The sequence below is a fragment of the Sciurus vulgaris genome (assembly GCF_902686455.1).
Source record: "Sciurus vulgaris genome assembly, chromosome: 18".
NCBI classification, from domain to species: Eukaryota; Metazoa; Chordata; class Mammalia; order Rodentia; family Sciuridae; genus Sciurus; species Sciurus vulgaris.
This window is the reverse complement of record NC_136479.1, coordinates 11,245,682-11,272,321: the sequence shown is the minus strand read 5'-3', so window position 1 is coordinate 11,272,321 and position 26,640 is coordinate 11,245,682. Positions and strand designations below refer to the sequence as shown.

Genomic DNA, 26,640 nt, shown 5'->3' with positions numbered 1-26,640 from the left:
AGTTTGTGCTGCAGAAACTGTAAATCAAAAAATTCACATTGCTTCTCTTGGCCATGATATGAGGAAAAATGTGGTGATTTTTTTCTGCAGTTCTTCTTTTCCCCACGCGTAGGTCCTGATTATCACAACCTGCTGTATGGGGCTGCCTTGGCATTAAACTGGAATTTCTTTGGATCCTAAGAACTTAAAACCAATACGTGCATATACATGTATCTCTCTTGATAGATGCGGTTTTGTTTTTTATTTTGTGGTACTAGGGTGGATCGAGGGCCTTATGCCTGCTAGTCAAGTACTCAACCCCTGAACTACCTCCCCAGCCAAAACAGGACCTAAACTTAAGTTACAGTTTCCTGAGAGGAATGCATTCTGAAATCTGTTGCCAACATAATGCCAAAGAGCTATCGGGTGATAGTGAACGGTTAAAAATTCGTTAAGAGAATAGATTCCATGTTCATACTTTTATCATACCAAAATAAATAAATAAATATGTTCAAAGGGACTCAGAAACTCTTGGAAGTGATGGCTGCGTTCATTACCTTGTCTACGGTGATGGTATCAAGGGGGTATGCACACGTCCAAAGTCATCAAATTGTGTACATTAAATATGTGCACTTTTAATGCATATCATTATATCTTATTCCTCTGGTGGGTGCTGGGGAGGGAACCCAGGGCCACTTGCATGTGGGCAAGTGCTCTACCTCTGAACTACATCCCCAGCCCCTTAATGCATCTTTATTTATTTGGTACTGGGGATTGACCCCAGGGTCCTTTACCACTGAGTTACATCCCCAGCGCTTTTTGTTTTTTATTTTGAGACAGGGTCTTGCTGAGTTACTTAGGGCCTTGCTGAATGGCAGAGGCTGGCCTCAAACTTGTAATCCTCCTGCCTAAGTCTCCCAAATCACTGAGATTACAGGCGTGCACCACCGTGCACGACTCCTTTAGTGCATTTTTTTAGAGACAAGACCAAAAACATCAATTTCTCTTACTCAGATGTATTCATGGTCACCCCTTCAGATCAAAGAATCAGTCACTCTTTTCATGTCCACCTGTAGGTCCATGAGGTGAATGGCTATTTATGAAACCACCCTGGCCGATGAATATAATCGTAGAATTGTCCTCATGAGTGAATGACATAGAAAGCGAATGAGTGTGTCATTCTGATTTTACAGGGGGAGAAATTAAGGTACAAAGAGGTTTGGTGTCCAGTCTGAGGTTCACTCCCGGTTTCTGCAGAGGTGTGGCCCCACCCAAGCAGTCTGGCACTGTTCTTGCTTCATGCCGCCACAAGGTGTCGCTGTTGAAGTGACTGTAGCGTAGCCTCTGCGGGCAAGCCGTGCACCCTGCAGACCCGGGATGCTGTGGGAACCTAGGCTCCCTCTCCCGCTCAGACACCAAAGGAAATGTTTTTCAAGGCACAGCCTGGTGATTTGCTCAGCAAAACTCGAGTTGATGTCTGCCAGGGATTGATCCTAACTCACAGGGAGGTGGGTTGGAAGCATTAAACTCCTTTCCCAGAAAGCCAGGGGCTCCTTATGCACACCTACCTTCTCCCCATGACCTGGTTCACACCAGGTTCTGTGTCACCTGCCTCTCTTCCCTCCCTCACCCCAGCATCAGAGGCCTTCTTTACCTTCTCCTTACTTATCCAAAAGAGACCTGGGAGTGAGTCTTCACAAAACAAAGGCAGCCGACTGCAAGGTGACCTTCAGACATGAGATTCATACACAAGTTATAGAAATCCAAACATGGCTTTATATATTCATGAACACAAGTGGTTTAAATAAACATAACACATCTTGCTTTTTCAGTCACATGATCAGCTTTATCCATCTAAGTGTAAACGGAACTTGAATTCAGGATTTTGCTCACTAGTGTCTGATTCTACAGCACCTGCCAAACTGGTTTTATAGCTCCATGGCATCCCCAGATTTCAACCAGAGGTGACAGCTTTGGGATGTGTGCATTACTTCCAGGTTTAAAAATGAAAAACAAATCAAACAGCAAGCACTTCTCCATATGTGGATTTATTCCCTGAGTTATTTTGTGTGATTTTTTTTTCTTTGCATGCCTGGTGTCCACAGTACATTATAAAAATTGCCTTTTGCTAAAAAAACATTCTTCACCCAAGGCAGAGAAGTGAGGGGTGGAGGTGGATAGTGTGGGCTGTGGGCGACAGCTGCATGCTTTGCAGATACCAGCTCACCTGCCCCGAAGCAGAGGCACTTTTACATTTGTAGCGGGGAAGAATATTGGGGGGCATTTTTAATGGCGAAGAGCATGAAGAATATAAATGCTCTTTTGTGGCTGTTTTCCAAGAAAAACAAAAAACAAAAACAAATGGATGCACCAGTGGAAACAGCAGTCTTTTACATGTCTCAAGTCTGGATTGTTCTAATTTGCCTGTATTCCGTCTGATAGGCTTTGTGTGTGTGCGTTTCCTTTTTGGTACCAGGGGTGCTTAACCACTGAGCCACATCCCCAGCTCTTTTTATTTTATTTTTAAATTTTGGGACAGGGTCTCCCTAAGTTGCTTCCGGCCTCACTAAGTTACTGAGTTGGCCTGAATCTTGATCCTCCTGCAGCGCGCGCTACCACATCCAAGGACTTCCTCCTCCTCCTTCTTGTAGTGATGGGGAGGCTTTGTAGGTGACAAATTACGCATGTAAAACCGTCATCTTGAAGAAAATCCACACATCATCCAGGGTAACAAGGGAAGGAATCCTTTCGACAGCTTCCGTGTTCTACTCCCTCGCCATGAGGCAACGACTGTTATTTTGGTGTATCTCCTTTTATCCATCCCCTGGCTGCAGCCGGCACACTTAGAAATGCAGCATCTCAGGCACCCCCAGAGCTAGAGTCAGAACCTGCTTGGGTGGGTGTGGTATTGAGCATTGCACCCAGGGGCGCTTTATCACTGAGCTACATCCCCAGCTCTTTTTATTTTAAAATTCGAGACTGGTCTCAATAAGGTTCCAGACTGGCAATCCTCCTGCCTTAGCCTCCGGAGTGGCTGGGACAACAAGCGTGTACCACCTTGTTTGGCCTGAACTTGCATTTCAAAGTGACCCCCAGGTTGAAATGTGAGACGCTGCTCATGATTTTTATGTGCGTTAACTTGCATATTTATATGTGAACACACACATGTGCTCCTTCCTGGGATGAGGATGTGGCTTTAGAATGTGGCTCTTGGCGAGGAGTAGTTCTCCAAGTGTGGCCTGGGAACTTAGCAACTTCGTCATCATTCCAGAACTCATTAGAAATGCAAATGACCAGGCTTCACCTTAGAGCCAGTGAGTGCAGAAGATCTGGGGGTGCCAGGCTGCAGTCTGTGTTTTAACAAGCTTGCTACATGCTCAGAGTGAGAACCACTGCTGTCCAGGGGGAATCTGACCCTCAGTCGCCTTTCCCAGCCCCTCCCTAGCAGCTTAGGAGAGCTTCCTCTGGTCTGGCTGGTTCATCAAGATATGCAGAGTCCAGTTCCACCAAGCACACACTAGGCACTCCATTAATGCTTCCTCCAATTAGGAATCTCAGACAGATATAGGTTTCCCCTAATTCAGTCAAGCTGTTTTTCAGGGTACACAAGAGGCCCATCCTGAATTTTGAGGTCATTGCATGACATCTTCGAAGGCATTTGTGCAACGCCGTGGTGTCACCTGTGTGATGGGATGTGATGGTAGCTCCATTTATGGAGACGCCCCTGTGGCCATTCTCTGGCAGCTTGGTCACCAACACCGCCAGTCACATACCCGTTTTACAGAGGGGCAAATGGAGGCTCTGAGGAAGGGGTTTCTTTGTTCATGTCAGAATTTCTTCAGGTCTGGGCAGGGCTTCCGTCCTCTCACATGCAATGCCTACAGTGAATTTCCTTTTAAAAATAGCAGGCCAGACAGACACCAGCTGACTCTGGGTGTGGGCTTCATGTCAGGCAACCGCAGTTCTTTCATTAGGGTGGATAAAATTGGCTTTTAATGTTTAGAAAAATGTGAAGTGGCCCATAAGCCCGCCGAGTGCCACGGGCTATGAGGCCCCGCTGGGCCTTTGCTGGGGCCCGGATCTGCAGGTAAGCCCCGCCCTTCCGCAGCTTTGCACCTTCTCCCAGAGGATGAAGGCAGGGGGTCCGTCTGCCAAGTTCGCTGCTGAGGCCGGACCACCCAGACTTGCCTTGTGCAAAGGAGGGAGAAGTGTGTCCGCCAACTGAAGAAAAACAATCGCACCGCTAGGGAGTCCAGGGGAAGGATTAAGTGCGGAATCTGGGAGGAAGAGGTCCCTCATGAACACTTCTGGAAGCTGATCTCCCGCCTAAAAATTCTCCCCCCCGGATAAAGGATCGCAGCAGGCACGGACGGGGTTCGAACCCGTGATCTTCGGTTTACGAGACCGACGCCTTACCACTTGGCCACCGCGCCTGCGTTAGAATGGCGGCCCCGCGAACCTCTATCCTGGCGCTGCTCCCGCGAGCCGCCCGCGGGCACGAGCGCGGCGCGAGCGCGGCCCCGCCCCTGGTCCCGGCCGGGCGGAGCTCCGCGGACGCGCGCCGGGCGCGCCGGGCTCTCGGGTCCCCACGGCGAGTGGGGGTCCCGGGCTGCGCTGAGGCGGCGTCCCGGAGTCCGCGCCGGCTGCCCAGGACGCGAATCTGAAAGACCGAGCAAGCAGGGCGCCTGTCGGAGTCCAGGGTTCGAATCCCGGCTCCGCCAGAGCGCGCGCGACCTTGCGGGGCGGGCCTCTGGAGCCAGGTGGCCCCGGAGGCGGAGCGTGGTGGCCGTTGTCGTGATCAGCCCGACCCCGGGGTGACCATGTCGCCCTGCTGATGTCGTGAATGAGTACGTGCATTTTATAAAATAAACCCCAGACTCCTTCCTCCCCGTGACAGCCGCTGTTGAGCTTTCGGGTGTCCCCGGTCCGGGACCAGCAGCAGCACCTGGGATCTTCTTAGCAACGCCACTTTTCGGGTCCAGCCAGACGAATGAATGCAACATTCCGGGGTGCAGCCGCCTTTGGTGTGCTGGCGTGCACGGTCTGAGTCCCACCGCGCTCCACGATGTATGTGCATATTCAGGTTCACAGACTGTCCTTTCGTGCTTACAGATTGAGTTCCCTGTGCTCTGCACTTGTGATGTTTCATTATTAATGCGTGCTGTGCTGATCTAATGATTTGTAATGTGTAACACGTTATAATCACCATCAATGCAAGCGCGTATTATTTAATAAACACGAGTTCTACTTAATAAACACGAGTTCTGTTACTCAACGTGTGGCATGATATCCACACAGAGTAAGTCATACACACGGAAATATGTACTGTGGTTCATGCGATCACTATGCACGGGTGGGTGACCTTATCCTCTTTAATAGCTGCATGGCTTTCCGCTGAGTGGTTGCACCACAAGGGATTTAACCTGTTTCTGGGAGCTAACAGTGGGTTGCCTATGGCTTATTTTTTCCCCCTGCAAGAGTATTCTGCTACATGTGTCTGTTTGCTGGTACCAGCGACACCGTATGATTCATGGGGACATACATGAAGAATGTCCCCAGTCCACCAGGAATAGGAAACTTCAAAATAACCAGGATTCTGTGTTCCCAAGTGGCTTTAAGTATCAGTGTTTGGGCACGTGGAGAGAAAAGGCGAGGGATTCTCCCTCCACACACAGCCTGAGAATTTCCACCTGGAGTACTTGAGATCCAAGTGCCGATCCCCAAGCAGCTCCTTAATTAAAATAAATAAATTAATTAAAAAAGCCCAATGTGAAGGCCCTGGAATCGGAGCAGCCGGGGAGCAGAGGCTGGATCTTAAGTTTGATGCCAGCCTCAGCAATTTAGGGAAACTGTCATAAAAGCAAAATGAAAAGGGCGGGGTGCATCTCAGTGGTAGAGCCCTTGCCTAACATGCCCCAGGACTGGGGTTCAAGTTCCAGCACCACTAAGTAAATCAATAAATTGGAGAAAAGTTTCGGGATCAAACCACACAAGGGGCACTGCTTCCGAGAAGTCGATGACAGCGTTGGCTCCCTCGTCCTCATCTTTTTGTTGTTGTTCGTGGGGTTGTTGGAATCATGGTGCAGAAGCCAGAGGGGCTTATAAAGAGTGAAAAGGAATTAGCAAATGAGGGGACCATCACGGGCAGCTGAGCCTAGACCTAACTGGAGGGTAAATTCAGATTTTTTAAAAAATTACTTTTATGTATATTTTTAGTTGTTGATGGACCTTTATTTTATTCATTTATTTATATGCAGTGCTGAGAATCGAACCCAGTGCCTCACACATGCTGGGCAAGTGCTTCACCACTGAGCCACAACCCCAGCCTGTAAAATCAGATTTTAAGAGGTAATTTTTTCAACACTGTCTTCTGAGGGAAAGGGGGTTGAGTGATCAGGGACATCAGTCACGTGAAAGGGCGTATGCACCTGGCGGGCAGGCAGGACACCTTGGATTCACAGAGGTCCAGCAAGTACCTGTGACCTTCTATGAGCCCTAAACTACAGAACACGGGTGCCAGGTGGAGGTTATAAAGAAGCCCTGAGAGGCCACAGATCATGGACACCTGGGTGGCAGGTCCTCGTGTCCCACGCCCTCTTCCCAGAGTGGTGTCTGCGCAAGATACGTTCTCAATAAATATGGCGAAAGACCCAGCCTGTGGGATTCTCTTCCACGTGGTCCTGCCCTTCCCCTCCCCTGCCCCTTAGCTGGCACCCTCCACCTGTCCCAGTGATGAACCTACAGCGAACTCCTCCATGCTCAAGCTAAAGCCACCCTGTTCAGCCTACTGAAAGAACAAAACCAGCCAGCGCTTCCCTTGCACTTCCGGCTGGTGCCGTAGGTGAGTGTCAAGGACTCCGAATAAAAGTGACCTCATCTCATGCTTGCAGACGCTGGGGTGGGAATCTCGGGGTAGCGGAAGCACGTGGTGTTTTAAGAGAGAAAGTGTCAAAATTGATCTGGTGGCAAAGCTGGGTGACATCATGGAATACCTTTGATCTGGTTCATTTGTATAATCAAATTGCCGCTGGGTAATTTATAAGCACCTACCTTTCCTTGGTGTTGAAAGGTAGGCACTAGTTTTCTATTTTGGAAAACCCATAGGTATAGCTTGTGACCTTTTTTCTCCTCTCTCTTTCTTGCATGTTATTTTCCTGTGCCTGCGTCCAAAGTAGGGATTTGGGTGGTGCTGCGGATGAAACCTAGGACCAGGGATACTCCAGACAAGCGCTCTGCTACTGATCTACGGTCCCATCCCCATCTGGTTTCCAAAAGGACCTCCTGAAGGTCCGTGATCCCTCCAAGCCCCTTTCCCTTCCTCCCTCACTTCCCTCCTGGTGGTTTGTGATTCACCAAATCCCGGTGAGATATTAATCCATCTAAAGTGGTTTGGCCAGGTCAGGTTTGCTTGAAAACTTGTTTGCAAACAAGTGTTCCCCAGGACGCCCCTTTCAGGGACAGCGCCTCTGTCCTGGCTCCCTGGGCCTGTGCTGTGCCCTCCACAGAGCAAGGATGAGCAACAAGGGCCGCCCCAGTCCCCGTGGTGGCACCTGTTTCTCAGTCACATGGGGGTCCAGCCCCGAGGCTTGCTGGAGAGTCTGGCGGTGGGGCACGTGGCCCCCACAGAGCTCATTGAACGCAGATGGATGCGTGGGTCTGGGCAGCCCCCAGGTTTGGCCTGTCTGACCTCCCGGTAATGCTACGGCTCTCTGACAGAGCCTCTGAAGACAGTTTCACTTTCTCATGACGTGTGTGTGGGGGGACCCCACGGGCTTGGATCGAGGTCACTTGAGGTAGCGACAGCAGCTTTTAACTAATCCACTAAATTAAGGCTTAAAGTCAGCTACTCACAGCATCCCAGCCCCTGGAGGCGGGCCTGCCTTGTGAGCAGGAGACAGTTCAGACCTCAGACACAGCTGAGGGGAGGCCGAAGAACAGGGCCCCTTCACGTGGCTTCCCTGATAAATGTGGTGATTCGGGGCTGGCGAGCACACCTTGGGAGCGAGTGGGCGTCGGCGGGGGAGAGCCAGGGCCTGGGGCTGGGGAGGCCGCCCTGGCTAAGAGTCCTACCAGGTGGTCCTCCCACTATCCCAGGGCCCACAGTCCGAGTCCGGCCACCGCTATGGGGCAGGAGGTGTCATTGGTGCCTCTGCACTTTCTGGCACTGGTGGTGATAAGCACCTTTTCATGTGCTTGTCAGCCATCCGTTCTGTCTTTTGTGATGTTTCTGCTCAGTTCTCTTGCCCATGTTTATAGTCTGTCATTCGCTATTGAATCCCAAGTGTTCTTTTACTTTGCAGATACAAGTTTGTCAGGTGTATGCATTATGGGTATTTTCTGCCAGTCTGTGGCTTGTGTTCCCTTTTTTTTTGGTACCGGGGATTGAACCCAGGGATGCTTAGCCATGGAGCCACATCCCCAGCCCTTCTTATTTTTTATTGAGGGACAGGGTCTCACTGAGTTGCTCAGTACTGTGCTTTTGCTGAGGCCGGCTTTGAACTCTTGATCCTCCTGCCTCGGGCTCCTGAGCCGCTGGGAGTACAGGTGTGCGCCACTGTGCCCAGCTTTATTTTTTCTTTTTTAATTTTATTAATGTAGTCTTTTGAAGCAGAGGAAATTTAAGTTTTGATAAATTCCTAGTTATTGTACTCGAGATTGGACCTGGGACCTTGTGCATCTTAAGCAAGCACTCTACCACTGACCTACAGTCCTAGCTTTTTAATTTGTATTTTTTTAATGCTGCATGCTTGGTGCTTGTTCATCAAGGTTGCAAAGTTTTCCTCCCAGAATTTTTTCTCTAGAATTTTTATTGTAGCTTTTACCCTTAGATCGCTGATCCATTCTGAGTTGATCTTTGTGTGTGGCGTGAGCTAAGACTTGATGGTCATTTTTTCCCTCCATATGCATGTCTACTGGCTCCAGCTCCATTTGTTGAAATGACTGTCCTCTTCCCACTGAATTGCTTTGATACCTTTGTTAACATTCAGTTGACCGTGTGGTCTGTTTCTGGACTTGGTATCCCTTTCTGTTGTTCTGAAGGTCCACCTTTTATGCCAATTACAGTCTTGATTATTGTATCTTTACCTGAGTACCCAAATCAAGTATTAGAAATCTTCCAACTTTATTCTTCCTTTGCAAAATCGTTTTGTCTATTCTACACTTTCTGCATTTCCATGTTTTCGAATCAACTTGTCAGCGTGAATGAAATGCCTGCTGGAATCTTGGCTGGGATGGTGTTGAATCTGCAGGTGAATTTGGGGGCAATCAGTGACTTAATACTGTCTTCCTCTTCATGAATATCTCATTTCCCAATTGTCTGCTCCTGGTGCTGAGTCTTTGGTTGTTTTTGCCTTTGATTTGAAGTCCATTTCTTTGGAATTGCATTATGTGGGTTTCCTGTGATTTTTACCCCTTCCCCCCATGCCCAGTGAAGGAAAATCGGTTCCTTTTGGTGCTCTGTCTAGGCAAAGATGCCTGCAGTGTGTGGTACCGTGCCGGCATCTGCATAGCGCATCCAGACGGCTGCCTGTGTAGCCAGAGAGTTCCCAGCCTGGAAAGAGGCGATGGCCATCAGCTCAACACCCTTAGCAAGTAACAGCGACCATACGCAAAAAGAGACAAAAAAGTCCATTTTCTGCAGAGAAATGGCAGCTGTGCAGGGTGTCCTGGGGCCCCTACCTCCAGCCAGTCCTTGAAACTGTCACCTTGGCAAGAATGTTTAAATTGGGTCATATCAGAACAAGGTTGAGTTGGAAGCTATGCAGAATAAGAATGACCTTTTTTTTTTTTTTTCCCCCTTTTCTTTTTTGTCTTCTTCCCAGATAAGCTCTGGAAAGGTCAACCAGATTACCTGAGGTACAGCATTAGCAAGCTGTGTTAGCAACGGGTTGCTGTATATAAGCAGTAGACAGTAACAGAATAAAATGGTATTTTATTATTCCTGCATGTAGCAGGGACTCTCTCCCTCTCAGCTCTTTCCCTCCTCCTTCCCCCTCCAAAATGAAACTATTATGAGTTTATTTTGTGTAGTTGCATATCTTTTGTTTCTGCTTTTGTGTGGATGTGTATCTATAGAAATGGGATTGCTCTTCCCACCAATGGTATTGTACTGCACGTATTTTTAACAAGTCATTTTTATTTCACAAAGCGTTGGAAAGCCAGGCATTCCCTGGCTGTAGTTCATTCCTCCTCTGCTGTGTTCTGATCCATTAGGTGACTGGATCATTCCCCTATTGCTGGCTACTAGGTTGCCTCTGATGTGTCTTTATTGCAGCGGCTATTTCTGCACGTCTCCATCACCTGTGTGGAGAGATCCTGAGCTCAGGTGCCGGGCCATTGCTTTCTGAGGTAACTCCTCTGTCATGGTTTACCAGCCTTGAGCAACTGTTCTGTAACTATTGCTGACTGGTGAGCGAGCTGGCTGTCAGTCCCTCTGGGTTAGGGAGAGGCATGTTTGATCTGGCTTGAGTCTCATTTTTGGCTTGCTGGTGGTGGAGGCAGAAATCATCAGCCCCACATTTGTGTGACAATCTGGCTGGGGCTTCCCAACAGGCTGAGACATGGTTATGAATCTTAGTGTATTGGTATTAAGCCATACAAATTCCTTTGGTTCTTTTCAGTATTATGAGCTTATAGCAATATACAAATATTAAAAATGGGTTCCTTCATCTATATTGACACTTCCTATAAATTGCTATGAGCATCTCACATGACGGTGTGTTTTTCTTCCAGGAAAGAATCATTTATTTTCCTTTAGCTTTAATAATATTATGTAATATTTCAAAATCTCAAAACTTATATTATCCAGGAAGTTATTCTGATGGATAGGTAGGTAGATGGATAGAGACCTTTTTCCAGACCTTGTATTTTAAGATCATTGTTACATAAATGACACTTGATCTTCCAGGTTGCAAGATCTGGTTTGCATTTTTTTAAAAGCCGATATAAAATGTTGGTGAATTTATTCTTGTTATTGGGACATTTTCCATATACCTGCTCATCCCACCCCTGCCTTTTTAAATCTGGGAGTCAAAGCAGTATAGACACAATTAAGGATGGAATATATGTGCTGAAATTTTAAGTGACTATTTAAAAATGTCATCTCCTGTCATCAGACACCAATTATCATCTCCCCAGCTCTTGGTGTGGGAGGTGATTATTCCCAGGGCTGTTCTTGGCAATCTGAAAAGATAAATGGGTGGAAGGAAATGAAAACAAAATGTGCTGATTAGTTTACTTAGAGCCCAACACATATGTGCATGTATGTACACGTGACTATATTATATATAAATATGATAAGCATATCACATAAAACACACTACATATGAATACATATTTTGCATTTTCCCCTTGTGGCTTTGCTTCAGTGTAAAACAGATGTACAGGTAAAACCTGGGTGCAAAAATGCAGAGCAGAAAATGCGACTTTTCCCTTTTCCTCCTGCCATACGGATGCATTGGAGCACTTGGAACTGTGACCAAGAGCTCATCAGCAGTGTTTCCTGCTGCCTCTCGTGGCTCTTGAGGAGCGGTGGTTGTGTCCTCCTGGGACGGTCTCCACAGCTTGCTGGACACTCAGCTGCCTGCTCTGGAATGATTTTTCTTGGGTGTTTAGTGTTGCCAGTCCCATAGTGTATCGGTGCTCCTTAAAAATAACACGAGGAAAATATTTGCACATACTTACAGCCAGACTTCACCTTGTCTCAAACAAACCCCACTAATTCCATCTGGGTAGAAGCAGCTGGAGAAATCGGGGTGGTTTTTGATATTTTTGCATCTTCTTTGACAGCTTTTGTTTGGTTTGGTACTGGGGATTGAACCCAGGGGCGCTTAACCATTGAACTGCATCCCAGTCCCTTTTTAATATTTTATTTAGAGACCCGGCCTTGCTGAGTTGCTGAGGCTGGCTTTGAACTCGTGATCCTCCTGCCTCAGCCTCCCGAGCTCTTCCACTGCTTTTGAAATCCTTTCCTTGCCTGCCCCCCATGACCTGCCACCATCTGCCTTCTGTTGCTGTGAGTCTGTTTTGCACAACTGAGGGTTTATATATGTGGAATCCAGCAGCGGATTCCTCCTCTTCCTGGTGCTCTGCATCTAGCATTAGTATTTCGAGGCCCATCTATTGTCAGGTGCTCGGGACCTGTCTCTTGCTGGTGCTGAGTGGCCTGGCTGTGTAAGCTGTTCCCTGGGTCTGGCTATTGCACGCCATGGCAGTTTTATTTGTATGCGCGAACATTGGACATATGCATGTTTCCTTGCCCTCAGGTGGACAGGTGGGCGTGGCATCCCTGTGTTACAGGTGTGGCTTTGTAGGTAACACACACTCCTCCCAGGTGGTTGTACCATTGTACATTCCTGCCTTTGGCGGAGGGCTGTCCAGCTCCTCTGCGACCTGGTCCATGCCCGGCCAGTCTCTTCGCTTTCTGTCTTACAAGCACAGGGTGGTATTTCATTGTGTTAATTTTACCTTCTCTGATAACTCAGTGTTTTCATGTGTGTATTTTCTCATCCTCTTTGAAGTCTCTTCAAAGCCCTTATGCATTTTAGGAGGTTGTTCTATTAAATTTCAAGAATTCTAGATCTATCTTAAATATGCATCCTTTTATCAGTTGTGATTTATAAATATTCACCTCTCAGTTTCTGCTCCTTTGTCTCTCAACTGTGTCCTTTGAAAAGCAGTTTAACATTTTGATAAAATCCAGTCTGTTGATTTGTTCTTTTATGGATCATTGTTTTTTGTAATATCTAGAAAATCTTCGTGTAACTCAAAGTCACAAAGGTGTTTTCCTCTAGAAGTCTGTTTTAGATTTTATATTAGGTTTATGATCCATTCAGAGTCAGTTTTTTATATGAAGATTTGAGTACCAAATTGAATCTCAACTCTTTTTTGATGTATAGAAATCCATTTATTTCATTCTTTGTTGAAAATACCATATTTTCAGGGCTGGAGAGATAGCTCAGTTGGTAGGGTGCTTGCCTTGCAAGCACAAAGCCCTGGGTTCAATCCCCAGCACTGCAAAAAAAAAAAAAAAAAAAGAAAAAAAAAAAAAAAGAAAATATCATGTTTTCTCCACTGGATTGTCTTTGCACCTTTGTGGAAAATTGGTCGTACATACCTGTGGGTCTCTTTCAGACTTTTGTTCCATAGGCCTATTTATCTATCTTCACTGACTGCATAGAGTCTTGAAATTGAGTAGTGTTGGTCTTCAACCTTGTCCTAAGTTCCTTAGGACTTCCATACAGTAGAATATACTAATGATTTCTACAAAGAGCCTACTGGGATATGGATGGAATTTTTAGAAATCTGTAGATTCATTTGGGAAGAACTGACATATTAAGCATATTGTCTTCCAATCCATGGACATGCTGTTCTTGAGTTGGGTCTTTTAATTCCTCTTAGCAGTATTCTGTAGCGTCCAGTGTACCTATCTTCCCTATGTTTGCCTGAGTTATTCTTATATATTTTGTGAGTGTGTGTGGTGTTGGGGATTGAGCCCTGGTCCCCTGCTCAGGCTAAGCTTACCTGCTGAGCTACACATACCCTCTGCCCTATTTCACATTTTTGGTGCTATTGTAAATTATGCTACTTTAAAAATCCTGATTATTCACTGCTAGTGAATAGAAATATGACTTTTTTTTGGTACTCGGGATTGAACTCAACCACTGAGCCACATACCCAGCCCTATTTTTTTTTTTTTTTTTGTATTTTATTTAGAGACAGGATCTCACTGAGTTGCTTAGTGCCTTGATTTTGCTGAGGCTGGCTTTGAACCCGTGATCCTCCTGCCTCAGCCTCCTGAGCCCCTGGGATTAAACCACTGCGCCCAGCACGACAGATATTTTTTGTTTTTTGTTTGTTTGCACAAAATGACTGAGCTGGGCGCAAACTTCACAGACCAGCACAGCCTTTATTCAGTGATGAAATCATGCATCTGGTGGACCCACTTTCCTGTTGGAAAATGAGCCACTGACCAAAGGTGGAGTCTGTGCTTATATAGGTCACACTGAGAGGTGACTTAGTTGTTGACAGAGCGTGTCAGTTTGGACATTCAGGAAACGGGTTGGTGAGAAATTGAAATTTGTTTTTAGTGGGTAATATTTTTACTTGGGGAAGAATGGAGGGTCTGGGTCTGGGGTCAGCATCTGATGCTTATCTCTTTCCCTTCTGGGCCCCATCGAACTGTCGCTGAGAAGGGATTTATCTGGGGAAGGACCGGTGCTCTGCTTCCTCCCAGAGGCTGCCATACTAGGCTTGATGGATGTCTTTCCCAGGCCTTGTCTTGTCCCCAGGTGATGTTTGCTTCCTTCCAGGGACTGTCCTGTCTCTCGGAAAGGATCAGTGTTATCAGAGTGTTGCCTTCTTCCGCTCTCCATCCTCCCAGGCCACCCTGTTTGGGGTTGTCACTTTCCATCTCGTATAGCATTGACCCAGGATTCTGCAGTCTTGCTGAACTCCATTAGTGTTCTGGTACATTCTTTGGACTTCTGCCTAGGAAATCCGGGATCTGTGAACTCGTCTGTCCTCTTCGCCCGTGCGGATGCCTTTCGTTCCGTTCTCTCCCTCTGCTGACGAGCTCCTCCAGGACCCTGTTGAGGAGAAGTGCTGAGGGCACGCTCTTGTCCCGTTTCTGACCCGAGGGAGGAAGCATTTGGTGTCTCCCTGTGGAATGGGATGTTGGCAGCGGTTTGCTAGAAGTGCCCTTGATGATGTTGGGAAGTTTCCTCCTCTTCCTATTTTTGTAGTGGATTTTTTTGAAGTTGGGAAATAATTTTTTTTGAAAATGCTTTTTATGTCTATCACTTGTGATTTTAAACATTTTAACTTGTTAATATGAAGAATTATATTTTGTGTGTGTGTGTGTGTGTGTGTGTGTGTGTTTCCCCCCAAATGTTAAACCAACCCTTCATTCTTGTGGGTAAACCCTAGTTGGTTAGAATGTAGTAAACTTTCTATTGTTGGATTCAATTTGTTAATTTTTTTTTTTTTTTCCAGTACTGGGTATTGAACCCAGAGATGCTCTACCACTGAGCTACCTCTTCATCCCTTTTAGTATTTTGAGACAGAATCTTAAATTGTCAGGTTGGCCTCAAACTTGATTCTTCTGCCTCAGCCTCCAAAGTCGCTGGGAGTAAGGCAGGCACCACCATGCCTAACCACTTGTTTTTAAAATTTGTTTAGAAACTTTGTGGACATGAGGGAAATTGGTCAGTAATTTACTTTTTTTAGTAATGCCTTTGCTTTGTGTGTTATCTTGATGTTGGCATCCTCGTCTAAATTAGGAAGCATTCCTTCCTTTTCAATTTTTCTGAGTTTGTGGAGGGCTAATGTTTCTTTCAAAATGTTGATAGCGTTTGCCAGGAAAGTCATCCAATCATGGGTTTTTCCTCGTGAAAAAGACTTCTCACTTTTAACGTCATTTAATGTTTACTGTGCTAGTCAGTATGTGAATCAAAGAATAAGTCAAAAGAGAAAATATTTTGAAGTGAATAAAAATAAAAACAGTATCAAAAGATGTGATGTGCTGCTCAGGCAGTAGAAGGGAATTTCTAGCACTCAGTGGTTATATTAGAAAATAAGGGGCCTAAATCAATGCTGTTTCCTCCTTTAACAAACTAGAAAAAGTGAGCTTCCCTGGTTTTATCTTCCAGGGACATTTCTTGTTTCATCTAAGTTGATGAATTGATTGACATTTCCCAAGAAAACTCTCTGGCCCCGTTATCCACTGCGTTTCAGTGAATCTGGTGATGCCACCTGGCCTGCCGCTGGCAACTGTCCTCACTTTCTCTTCATGGCTTCTGTGGTAGAAGTTGGTCAATCTGATCTTCTACAGGAAACTGCTTTGCATCCCCGGGACTCTCCTCTGTTTCTTCTGTTCCAGTGGTTTCTGCACTGGTGGTTATTTCTGTTCCTCTCTCCTGCTACCTTGGTAACACATCACACCTTTTGATACTTTTTTTTTTTTTTTTGATACTGTTTTTTATTTCCATTCAGTTCAAGATACTTTAAGAAATGTTTTAAAAAAATACTTTTAGCTGTCAATGGATCCTTTATTTATATGCAGTGCTGTGTATCGAACCCAGGGCCTCACACGTGCCAGGCCAGCGCTTTACCACTGAGCCACAACTCCAGCCCCAAAATACTCCTTGCTTTTTCCTTGAACCATGGGTTCTATTTATTTTTGAAATATGTAGGGATTTCCCAGGAATCTTTCTTTTATCATCTTTTTCTTAATATAATTTCCTACTCTAATTTCACTGTGGTTAGAGAACGTATTTCGTGTGATTTCTTTAAATACTTTCAAGTGTATTGAGACTTGTTTTATGGCCCAGGAGATATCTCCTTGATAAATGCTTCATGTGCCTTTGAAACAAATGCATGCTCTGTTGAGGAATGTGTCCTGTAAATGTCAGGTCCAATTGGTTGCTAGTATTGTGGATTTTCTTTTTATCCTTCATGTTTTTTTTTTTTTTCCTTCTTGATTTCTGCCAATGACTCAGAAAAGGTATTGAAATCTTTTGACTGTAATTATAGATTTTTCTCTTTGACATTCTATGATTTTTTTTTTCCTTCATGTTTGAATTGTGAGGTGCATAAACATTTAATATTCTTTTGTTTTGGTCATTTCATAGCAATACATTTATCATCTACACCCTGATAGTATTCTTTGCTCTGAAATCTCAAATTTTGTCTGACATAAATATTCCACCAATGGATTAGTGTTAACATTGTATACCTTTTTCTACCTGTTTAATTTTTGTGGTGCTGGAGGTCAAAGTTGGGGTTTTGGGCATGCTAGGTAAGTCATCTACCACTGAGCTCTCCCCAGGCCCTCAGGTATTTTTACTTTTAACTTACATCTGTATTTATATTTGAAGTGTGTTTTTGTAGGCAACATAGAGTTGGGTGTTCTGAATGTGTGTGTGTGCGTGTGCACATGCATGTGTGCATTTTGAAAGTCTTAGCGTATTAATTGGGTTATTTATACCATTTACATTTAGTGAAACTATCAGTATAGTTAGGTTTAAATTTATCATCTCCCTATTTTCCATATTTCCCTTTTTGTTCCCTTCTCTCCTTTTCTACCACCTTTGCATTTGAGATTTTATTTGAGCCTGCTGCTTGGCTCACTAGCTATGACTGTTTTGTTAATTTAATGCTTGCAATAGGATTTATTATATAACCTGTCACTTACTACAGTTGTCTGTAAGTCTTTCCAAACTGGTGTACAAACTTCAGCCTGCTCCCATTCCCCCACCTATAAGCTCTCATTCTCACATGTTTTACATGTTATAAATACCTCACAACTGTTATTTTTTGAGATTTAAGCACTAAGAACCCTATATAGTTACCATTTTTTAAATTTCTTTGTGTAGATACAGACACCTGATGCCATTTTACTTCTCTGAAGGACTTTCTTTAGTAGATTCTTATAACAAGAAATGTGAATGATGAATTGTTTTAGCATTTGCGTGCCTTAGAAAGTCTTGCCTCTTTTTTTTTTTTTTTTTTTTGCTTTCACTTTTGAAAGGTATTTTTGCCAAGCATAGAACTCCAGGTGGACAGTAAGAAAGCTGTCTTTGGGTAAAGATGGTATTCCACTGCCTTCTAGCTTGCATTTTTCCAACAAAAAATCTGCCAATCTGCCATCTGCTGTCATCCTTATCTTTGCTCCATTATATGTAATGCATTGTTTTCCCTCTGGCTGTTTTTTTTTTTTTTTTCCAAATTTTTTTACTGTGGTAAAATACCATGTGACATATAAATTTACTATCTTAATGATTTTTAGATGTATGGTTTCAGTGGTGTTAAGTACATTCATATTGTTGTGAAGCTATCACCACTATGCCTCTCCAGAACATTTTACCTTGCAAAATCAAACACTGTATTCATTAAACAATAACTCCCTATTTCCCCCTCCTTGACCCTAGAAACCACCAGTCTACTTCATTTCTATGACTTTTGAATACTTTAGCAATCCCATATAAGTAGATTCATACAGTATTTTTTTTTTGTATGTGACAGGCTGCTTATTTCATTTAGCACAAACTTTCATCCAGCACAAACTTTCATCCATGTTGTAGCATACATCAGAATTTCCTCTTTTAAGGCTGAGTAATAGTCCATCATAATGCATAGAATGTTTTTTAAAATTTAAAATATTACATTAAAAATTATTCATTAGTGGACACTCAAGTTGCTTCTATCTTTTGGTGGTTGTGAAAATTTCTGCTATGAACATTGTGTACAAATGTTTTTGAGGCCCTGATTTTAATTACTAAGGGTGTATCATATGATTAAAAATGGAATTGGGGTCATAGGGTAATTCTATTTTTAATTTTATGAGGAACAACCATATGTGTTTCCTTAGTAACTGTACTATTTTACATTCCCACCAGCAACGCACAAGTGTTCTATTTTTTCCAAATGTTCACTAACGGTTTGGTTCTTATTCTCTCTCTCTCTATATATATTTTAAATAACCATTCTAATGGGTATGAGGTAGAACCTTATTGTGACTTTTGATTAGCATTTTACTAGTGATCAGAGATATTAAGCATCCTAATTTTTATTTTTATGCATTCTGAATATGTCTTTGGAGGCATTTAATCCATTTACATTTACAATAATTACTGATAGGAAAGAATTTTCTATTTTCATTTTATTTTCCGTATGCCTTATACCTTTAAAAAAAAAAAAAAAAAAAAACTCTTTTCCTCCCTTACTGCTCTTCTTTGTGTTTCGATAGTATTTTTTGACATGTTTTGATTTGCTTCTAATTTCTTTCTGTGAATATTCTATAGACATGTTCTATAGCACATTAATTACTATTTTCTATAGTGGTTGCCATGGATATTCCATATAACATCCTAAGGTTATAATATTGTATTTAACTTTTTACTTGCATAGAAATTCCTTTACAGTCTCCCCACTTTATAACTGATGTCACTAATTTTCTTATGCAAATTGTTCATATAAATTCATAACTATTTTATGCTTTTGTCTTTTAAATCCTGTTAAAAATGTGAGTTAAGAAACAAAATTCCATGTATCCATGTACTCGCCTTTACCACAAAATTTAAATTTCCACGTGGCTATGAGCTATTGATGCTTGAAGAATGCCCTTCAGCATTCTTGAAGGGCAGGTCTAGTGGTAAAGAAGTCCTTTGCCTTTGTCTGGGACTGTCTCATTCTATTTTTATGGTGTTGGGGATTAAACCCAAGGATGTGCCACTACACCCGGCTTCCCTTATTTCTGAAGGACACGTTGCCAGCTGTGAAAATTGTTTTTTTATTTTGGCACTTTAAATTAGCATATCTTCTCACGGCTTTCTGGCTGCAAATTTGGTTTTTGTTTTTGGTGCTGGAAATTGAACACATGAGTGTAAGCATGGTAAGCATGCACCATGCCACTGAATTACCCTCCCAGCCCTGGGACTGCGACATTTCTGCTGAAAAATCTAATCTCATTAAGGATCCCTCGTATGCGATGAATCATTTTTTTTTTTTCCTTCCAGCTTTCAAGATTTTCTGTTTAGGCAGCTTGATTCTAATATGTCTTCGTGTAGCTGTCTTTGAATTTGCTCTCTTTAGAGCTTGTAGAGCTCTTGAATTTGTATATCTACATCTTGCCTGAAGTTTTTGGATGGTTTTGGTTATTTCTTAAAAACAAACAAACAAAAAAAAAACCGCAACAAGAAACCCTGAACGTCTCTCCTTCTGGTACTCCTGTAATGTTTATATTAGTTGGTTTGATGGTGTTTCTTTAAGTTCCTGAGTCTCTGTTCATTTTTCTTCAATATTTTTGTATTAAGTATTTTCCGAGACCTGTCTTCCAATTCACTGACTCTTCCTTCAGCTTGAGTCTATTAAACTCCTGTATTAAAACTGTCAGTTCAATTGTTGCATCTTTTCGCTCCAGAATTGGGTTCTTTCTTAAAAATCTGTTTATTTTTCATTTTGTCCACACACCATTTTCTTGATTTCCTTTAGTTCTCTATTTGCTTCTATAGATATTTGACCATATTTCAGACAGTTGTTTTAAAATTGTCCAATAAGGTTAAAACTTGAATGCTTTCAGTGACCTTCAGGATGTATCCAAGATTTGCTGCTGTTCCCATCAGTGCTGAGTCAGGAGACACCAGTCTGTCAGCCTCTAGACAAGCCACAGTGTCACAAATGGATATACGATTTTCGTGTTGACATACATTTGGGTTGTGTCTACTTTTTGGTTATTATGGAAAATGCTGCAGTGACCGTTTGAGTTTTCATGAGGATGTTTTTTTAATTCTCTTGGGTGTGCACCCAGGAGTGTGTCATGGTTAATTTGAATTGTCAACTTGATTGGATTAAGAGCTGCCCATGATTGAGAGGCTCTGGGTGTGTCCTGAGGGCGTGTCTAGGAGTGATTGACACGTGGGATAGGAACTGAAGTGGAGCCCCTCCCTGGGCGTGGGCAGCACCGCCAACAGGATGGACTAGAAGCTGGAAGAACAAGGAAGCAGATGAGATGCAGCCCGGCTCTTGAACGGGTTCTTGGTTGCTGCTTCCATCCTCTGAGCATATTGGACTCTCCCTTCTTCCCTCTTCCAAAGCGGACTCTGCCACTGATTCTCTAGGGAGTTTCCAGAAGCCTTGGTCTGGGATGAGGGTAGCACTGCTGATCCTTCTTGTTCAGGGCTTCTGCATCTTGGACTGGTTCCTCTGGCTCTCCAGCTGCAGATGGCCATGTGGACTCTCCAGCTTCTGGTCGTATGAGCCAATCTAATAAATCCCTCTTTATGATCATGCTTCCTGTTGATTCTGTTCCCCTACAGAACCTGCGACTGATACACCCAGTCATGTGTCAACTCTGTTTAACTCTTCAGACACTGCAGTTTTCCACAATGGTCACATCATTTCACATTCCCACTAGCAGTGTGTGTGTTGGTTAGTTTCTCCACATCCTTGCAAATACTCATTGTCTATCCTTGTGATAACCTTTCTATTGACTGGAAAGTGGAATATCACATGAATTTGATTTTTTGATATAAAGCGTCTTTGTGCATTTATAGACCATTAGGTCAAATCCTCTGTTAGATGTGATTTGCATTTTTTCTCCTATTTCATAAATTGCATTGATTGCATTTTTCTGGATGGTGTTTTTTGAAGTATTGAGGTTTTAACCTTCATGTCCAATTTATTTTTATTTTTTTATGGCTTGTGCTTCAGTTGTTACACTTAAGTCCACCAACTTTGTTCTTTTTTTTGAGACTATTTTGGCTATTCTAGGTCTCTGAAATTTCCTATGAATTTTAGGATTAATATGTCCATTTTAAGAAAGAAACTAGTCAGGCTTTTGATAGGAAGTGTGTTTAATCAGTATGGGGGAATATTGCTGTCTTACAGTATTTTCTCTATGGACATGGTATGTCTTTCCACTTATGTCTTTAAATAACACGTTACAGTTTTCACAGTCTAAATCTAAAATTTTCTTGTTAGCTTCATTCCGAAGCATTTTATTCTTTTTGATTTGTTAGAATAAATTGTTTTGTCCATGGCTTATTCATTACTACCATATAGAAATACTATATGGTTGTAATGGTGGAATTTTGTAGCCCATAAATTACTGTTTAATGGTTCTCCAATTGAATGGCACAGGGGTTGTTTACAATTTTTGCATTGTAAAGGATGCTTTAGTGTTCATTCTTGCACATGATTTCCTGTGTACATTCTCAAGTCTCTTACAAAAAATTTGAATTGCTGGGTCACAGTTTGTGTATTCTCAACTTTGTTATTTTTATTTTGGAGGACCAGGGATTGAACCCAGGGGCAATTAACCCCTGAGCCACATCCCCAGCCCTTTTAATTTATTTTTTATTTTGAGACAGGGCCTCACCAAGTTGCTTAGGGCTTTGCTAAGTTGCTGAGGCTGGCTTTGAACTTGGCAATCCTGCCTCAGCCTCTCTGGAGCCACTGGGATTACAGGTGTGCACCACTGTGCCTGGCTGTTAGATATTTTTAAAACATTCTATCACTTCTGAGTTATGTGTGCTCAAGTAGCTACAGAAGTCCCCAAATAAATAGACAGTGTTTAGTAACACATTTTTGCACGGCCCTCTTGGGTTCATTTAAGATGACTCATTCTTGGAACCCAACTTCTTGCTGGAGTTAGCCTAGTAAAAGCCAGACAGTGGATGCACTAACCATATGTGAGTAACTGCTTTATAAAATGTGAGAGATTGAAGAGTTCTGAGAGACACTGAAGTCTAATTTAGGTAGTTGTGTGTGAACCTCATGACTGACCTGAGTTCATTCAGCTATAATCAATTGTATTTGCCAAGTATCTGGACAGTGACTGTTCTGTGTCCTGCATCACCTGTAGGAATGTTGCTATGGCTTCAGTGTTGGTCTGTCTCCAAAATTCATGTTGAGACTTAATCCCCACTGCAATAACATGAGGTGGGCTTTGGAGAAGCAGTTAGGTCGGAGGACACAGTCCTCTTAAAAGGGTCAAGGGGACCGATTTGGCCCTTCTGTTCCTCCTGCCATGTGAAGATGGCAATCATCCAGGGAGGGTACAGCAAGAGGGTGCCCTCTTGGAAGCAGAGGTTGGATCCTCACCAGATACTGAATCTGCTTGGACATTCCAGCCTCTAGAACTGTGACAGATACATTTACTAGTTTTCCAATCTGAGATATTTTGTTATGGCCGCCTGAACAGACGTGTGGTCTGAGTTCTGGGGTCTCCGAAGCTTGGTCTCAGAGGTGTTGTGTCCTTTGTGATTTCGGGCAAGTCGCCCGCCTTCTGTGCCCTTAGCTGTCTACCCAGCTACAAGTGAGAAAGAGCATCAAAGCTCTCAAAGGCCTACCTTTGCGTCTCTGATGGGAAACGCTTTCAATTCTGAACGACAAACTGCATGAAAACTCATTACCGTGGGACTTCAGCTTTGGGCTGGACAGGGCCAGCACTGTGTCCGAGTGTTGGATGCCCTGCCCTCCTTTACACGTGCCACCAGCGGGAGGACACCGTGGAGCTGCCCTCTGCAGGGCCGACATCAACAGATTTCCCACAGGAATGATCTGTGACTCCATCAAACCCAACACATGGGCGTTCAAAAAGTGTACGCGTATCTTGTTTCTTGCCTGAGTACACAGTGAGGACTGGACGTTATCAACCTTTCATGAAAGTTAAAAGAACATCAAGGTGAAGCTTCTTAAAGTTAAGTGGAGTTAAAATTACTTTCCATCAGAAACAGACGCTGTTTGAAGGAGGGGTGAGGGATGGTCTGTGGGACGTGGGATAAGATTGCTGGTGACGTGTAGTGTGTGGCCATCCTGCACTTGATGTCACAGACGGTGAGCATTTCGCTGTTTGAGTGAAGGGGACTGATCGTCTGTCTGCTTTCTTAATCAGACAGCAATGTTAAAATTTTAGTTGTCAACCAAGTTTATTCCTTATCTTGTCTCTTCTAAGAGGAAAATATGGTACTGTTCTCCTCAAAACTTTTTTTTAACTTTAGGCTCTCAGATTGGAATTAAGGGTCATCTTCCAAAAAAACAAACCTGAATTGTAAAGACCATGTTTTATAGTTGATAAAAACATCTTAGGTTGCTTTTGAAAGTTGGTTAAATTGAAGGATCCAATACCAAGTCATTAGGTTTTTTTTGGTACTGGGATTGGACCCAAGGACACTTAACCACTGAGCCACATTCCCAGCCCTTTTTAAAATGTGAGGTAGAGTCTCACTAAGTTGCTGAGGCTGGTGGCCTGGAACTTGCCATCCTCCTGCCTCGGCCTCCGGAGCCACTGGGCTTATAGGTGTGCACCACTGCGTCTGGTCCTTTCAGGAACTTTGCTGGTGTTTGTTACCGTCAGCGTGGGGATGGGGTTTTGGTGTGCATGCTTGTGCAGTAGGATCCACGTGGACCCTTAGTGAGAGCTACATCGCCTGCTGCTTTTCGTTGATGCTTCTTTGTGGAGGAGAGAACATGACTGATGTGAATCATGGCCTTATCAATGTGGCCACTGAGATGCTCCTCTGCATGTCATGGTCTTGGGCCTGATCTATACAACTGTCCTGACAGTGCCCTGGCTTTGCTGTCGTGAGCTGTGTTCTTAAGGTGGCATTTCCTCCCAAGCCCACTCATTCCTCAGTCTGCAGCAGCCCCACTGACACATAAGGTGTGGTCTTTGCTCTGCACAGTAAAAATCACAGTACATCAAAAAATTTTTTTTTTATTTGAGACACAAAAATGCAAAATCGCTGAGATATCAAACATTTTCTGATCAGCTACGATACTGCCACTATGTACAAAAGATCTGATGATAAATGTGCACACATATAAAAATACAGTATGCATCATCTATGTACAGTACATGTGCAAAATGTATGGCATTCAGACATGATGTGGAACTGGTTTCAGGGGTGCAAACAGCAAATACGAAGGCATCATGGTTTAAAAAAAAAAAAAAAACAGAAAGGCAATACATGAATGGACCCCCGACTGCCATAATTTTTTATTTTTTAAACTAGTGCTTTAATAGGCAGGGCTCTGTAGATTGGTATCTTTCTCCTTTTTTTTCACAAAGTGAGATGCTAAGACGTTACGTGACAATGAAAATAAGAAACACTATCACGCTGCATTTCTATTGCAAGCAAGAAACCTAATTCCTACAGAGAAGGGAAAAGAAAAAAAACTGTATTACTATTGAATATGTACTACTCTTAAACCAACAAAGCAACTCTGAACTATTTTACATGAAAATAGAGAATATCTACATCTCTGTGAAAATTATAACCTTAAATGGATAATACCTTTTTGGGACTGGTATTTTGAGATCTCATTAGTCTCAAATTTTAAATAAAAAGTGCCTCCTTTTGGCAAATACTTGGCAATGCCTTTGGTTCCTTTTTAAAGCATTTTGCATCACTACAGGTTGCTTGAGGTCAAGTACTCTTAGTAGACACTAAACCCTTTCCTAAGTGCTTCCTTTTCCTACCAATTTAGCAAGATTCCTTACAGCATAACGTAGAGAGGTAATTGCTCTGTTGGGGGATTCTATACACCTGGGTAAAGCTTAGTCTCAGCAATTGGCATGAAGCTCTGTTACCCTGTGGCTGTGTTGCTGGAGTCCAGGTAGCACCTGTGGACCTGCCCGCCATCCTACTGCCACGAAGCCTCGGTGCTTCCAATCACGGCTCACAGAGAATGTATGTGCATGGAGGATGAAGCTCTTTTGTAAACATGTGCAGTTTTTTTGATTTACAGGCCTTAAAAGATTTCACGTAGAAACCTTTGCAACGATGCATTTTCTCAGACACTGCAAGAAAGGGCGAGTGGGGAAGAAACATGGACCTGCTTATTGCCACATGGTAACTTCACAAATAACAGTAGCCCAGAAAGATTGTTCAATGAGCAAGTGATTGAAGGACTGAACCAGGAAAAACAATGACTATATTTTAATTGTTGTTTTCCAGTTTTGGTTGAAGTCACTTAAAAGAACAGCAGAAGTATAGTGAGGGCGTTCTCCAGACTCACATTTGTGAACTTGCAGGCTGTGCTCCTTGAGAAGCCTGACCTTCCAGTTCATGTTCGCAGATCATTTGGGCTAATGGGTCAGTGGGTCGACTGATCTGGCATTCTGTTGCCAGTGCGCAGCATTCACGTGTACAGTGAAAAATGGTGCTTCTGGGGCTCGGCCAACTGGCCTGCGGAAATGGCAGGAGGGTGACTGCTACAGTGTGGGTTCCTCGCAGACACTTCCAACCCTGCCACCTGAGAGCGGGTCCGTCTCAGGACAGTAGGGACCACCCCATCATCTGCGGGGACAGCTACTTTGTCAGCTGCTGTGGCTGGGTCAGTGTGGGAATTCTGAAAGGACTCTGAAGACAGCTGGGTGCCTTGGAATGACTGGGGGCAAGGGCAGGGGAAGCCCAAGTTGGCTCTGGTCACGGAATGGGCAAGGTGCTCCTGTGCGCCACTGGGGCCTGGCCCGCGTGGCCTACTGGCACCATCTCATTTCTGTGCCCATGCCTTCTGCAGGCAGCGGCTGGGGCAGCACCTCTACCACTACTCCTCAGCAGCACTCGCAAGCAGCAAGTGTCGGGTACGTGGGCCACGGAACCCTGGGCTTTTTAAAGAGGAAACTCAAATATCTTAGTATTACAAAAATATTCATAACTTCACAAAAAATTCCACAAATTCAGAATCTGTGTAGGTATGTGGCGGATCCTGTACAAGAGATCGCACGTTTCAGGAAGCACAGGATGACCGCATCCCTGCACTTCAGGGCCTCCCTAGAAGCTTCAGCGTGATTCTTATCTACCCGCCCCCCAGACGTTGATCTGACAACTATGTACAGTGGAGGGGAAGGTCTGTACTACTGTTTGAGACTACAGGGAAAAAGAGGGGTGACAGTGTTTCCAGGAGTTTTTCTTGGCAATGGGATACTCTGCACTGTGATGGACAACAGTCCCTAGTCTAAACCACACATGCACAGTGAGAATTCAACCCGTCCTTCTGACCTGTGCTTTAATGGCTATGAAACTAGCTTCCGACAGCAGGAAGCCATCTGTAGTACATGCACGTTACCGCTGCTAGGTCAAAGGCCTGGGTTACAGAGCGGTCTTTGGTCATGTCACATGCACACAAGCGCACTGCCCAGGTGCTCGCCTTGCCTGG

The 26,640-nt window shown here is 43.9% G+C and overlaps 2 protein-coding genes across 2 annotated transcripts in view; one reads left to right on the top strand and one right to left on the bottom strand.

The window, feature by feature from the left end:
* The window catches only part of PARN (poly(A)-specific ribonuclease), a 578,557-nt gene that overhangs the window by 220,662 nt on the left and 331,255 nt on the right, over nt 1-26,640 (top strand). The gene's annotated exons all lie outside the window — the stretch shown is intronic.
* Nucleotides 1-26,640, bottom strand: part of MRTFB (myocardin related transcription factor B) — a 386,264-nt gene that overhangs the window by 174,480 nt on the left and 185,144 nt on the right. The gene's annotated exons all lie outside the window — the stretch shown is intronic.